The sequence below is a fragment of the Bos indicus genome, chromosome 29 (genome assembly GCF_029378745.1).
Source record: "Bos indicus isolate NIAB-ARS_2022 breed Sahiwal x Tharparkar chromosome 29, NIAB-ARS_B.indTharparkar_mat_pri_1.0, whole genome shotgun sequence".
Taxonomy (NCBI): domain Eukaryota; kingdom Metazoa; phylum Chordata; class Mammalia; order Artiodactyla; family Bovidae; genus Bos; species Bos indicus.
The window spans coordinates 5,304,404-5,307,014 of record NC_091788.1 but is presented as its reverse complement, the minus strand read 5'-3'; the positions used below and the strand labels follow the sequence as shown (position 1 = coordinate 5,307,014).

The window sequence follows — 2,611 nt, the reverse complement described above, 5'->3', positions numbered from 1 at the left end:
AGCAGAGTTCCATGTGCTATGTAGTAGGTGCCCAACCTGTATATTTATAAAGAATAAAGTATTTCACTAAGGCATCAAGGAGTAAGATGAACCCTCAAAACTACTCTTTTCATATATAGGAGCACAACTTCATGTGGTAAAGAAAGTGAAAAAGTGAAAGTGAAGTTGCTCAGTCGTGTCTGACTCTTTGCGACCTCATGGGCAGTAGCCTGCACCAGGCTCCTCCATCCATGGGATTTTCTAGGCAAGAGTACTGGAGTGGGTTGCCATTTCCTTCTCCAGGGAATCTTCCCCACCTAGGGATCGAACCCAGGTCTCCTGCATTGTAGACAGACGCTTTACCATCTGAGCCACCGGGGAAGTCCAACTGCCTGCCAATGCAAGATACCCCAGGTTTGATCTCTAGGCTGGGAAGATCCCTTGGAGGAGGAAATGGCAACCTACTGTACTCTTGCCTGGAGAATCCCATGGACAGAAGAGCCAGACAGGCTACAGTCCATGGGGTCACAAAGACTCAGATATGACTCAGCATGCACGCATGCACTTGTGTGATACTAATCGATTGTCCGTGAGAACCAAAAATGAAGCTAGCCAAAAATATTTAGAAAAGTTTAATGAGATGGCAGTAGCTTTAAACACATTTTAAAATAAACTAAAATTATAAAAGCAGTCCCATAATGGTACATGAATTCCCAAATAGTTTAGTAATCTCTGCACTAAGATACTCACCCAGATCATGGACAAATGCATAGCATAGTACAAATAAATGAAATGTATGGCAAAAAAGCATGATTCCCTTACAACAAGGAGCATGAGGAATGGGTTGGAACAGAAATCAGAGAAATTTAAATGTGGCCAAGAAAATTACTGCCACTGAGTCACAGGAGGCTGGTTTTAAGGAAAAGCTAATGCACAGAGTTGAACAAGACCAAAGCAACTTAGCAGCAGCTGCAGCAATGCAAATCAAAAAGTTTTAAATTTTTAATTTCTAATGACTGAGATAAGAAAATCTCATTGACAGCTAAAAGTAAGAAAATACATATAGAATTGTTACTGCCCACATGCCCATCTCCATTTCGAAAATAAGTAAGGGCCAACTCCTCACTTCAGAGAGAAGGGAGAAAGATGTCAGAAGCTTGACAATGTTGCTAAAGGAAACTTCTCTACATCCAGTCAATCATATCTTCCCCTCCGCAGTTCACTGCAGGAGTCCTGAGGGACGAGATCACTCACAGAGAAACGGGGAGTCACAGACTCCTGGGAGCTCCGTCACATCTGTGGCGGGCAGAGAATCCAATGGACAGAAGAGCCTGGTGGACTTCAGTCCAGACATGGCTGAAGAGACTGAGCACACACACACATTTACTGAATACAAGTTAAATAACCGTGGTGACAAAGTACAGCCTTGCCGTACTCCTTTCCCAATTTGGAACTAGTCTGCTGTTCCATGTCTGGTTCTAACTCTTCCTTCTTGATGCACACAGCAGGTGTCTCAGGAGACAAGTAAGGTGGTCTCGTACTCCAAGCTCATTAAGAATCATCCACGACTTGTTGTGATCCACACAGTCAAAGCTTTAGTGTAGTCAGTGAAGCACAAGTGGATGTTTTTCTAGAATTCCTTTGCTTTCTCCATGATCCAACAAATGTTGGCAATTGGAAATTGGGTTCCTCTGCCTCTTTGAAATCTAGCTTGTACATCTGGAAGTTTTTGGTCCATGTACTGCTGAAGTCTAACATGAAGGATTTTGAGCATAAACTTGCTAGGATGTAAAATGAGGGCAATTATAGGGTAGTTGAACATTCTTTACCATTGCCCTTCACTGGAATGAAAAGTGACCTTTTCCAGTCCTGTAGCCACTACTGAGCTTTCCAAATTTGATGAAATATGGAGTGCAACAGTTTAATGACATCATCCTTTAGGAATTAAATAGCTCAGCTGGAATTCCATCACCTCCCCTCGCTTTGTTTGTTGTAATACTTTCTAAGACCAACTTTACTTCATATTCCATGATCTTTGACCCTAGGTTAGTGACCTCAGCATCATGGCTATCCAGGTCATTAAGAACCTTCTTGAATAGTTCTTCTCTGTATTCTTGCCATGTCTTCTTAATCCCTTCTGTTTCTGTTCAGTCCTTAATGTTTCTGTTGTTTATCATTCCTACCCTTGCATGAAACAGTCCTTGATATCTCCAATTTTTTGAAGAGATCTCAAGTCTTTCCATTCCCTTGTCTACCTCTATTTTTTGCATTGTTCATTTAAGAAGGCCTTCTTATTTCTCCTTGCTAGTCTTGGAACTCTGTGTTCAGTTGAACATATCTTTCCTTTTCACTCTTGCTTTGATTTTTCTTCTTTCCTCAGCTATTTGTTAAACCTCCTCAGACAACCACTTTGCTTTCTTGCATTTACTTTTTCTTTGGGATGGTTTTGGTCACTGTCTCCTGTACTATGTTACTAACTTTCCTCCATAGTTCTTCAGGCATTCTGTCTGTCAAATCTAATACATTGAGTCTATTTATGACTTTCAGTGTATGATCATAAGGGATTTGATTTAGCTCATATCTGAAGGTCCTAGAGGTTTTCCCTACTTTCTTCAATTTAAGGCTGAATTTT

At 41.1% G+C, this 2,611-nt stretch overlaps 1 non-coding gene across 1 annotated transcript; it reads right to left on the bottom strand.

Moving 5' to 3' along the window:
* Positions 1 to 288: 288 nt before the first annotated feature.
* On the bottom strand, positions 289 to 360 carry TRNAC-ACA (transfer RNA cysteine (anticodon ACA)). The gene has a single exon. It is a non-coding gene; the product is annotated as a tRNA-Cys (tRNA).
* Positions 361 to 2,611: the final 2,251 nt, after the last annotated feature.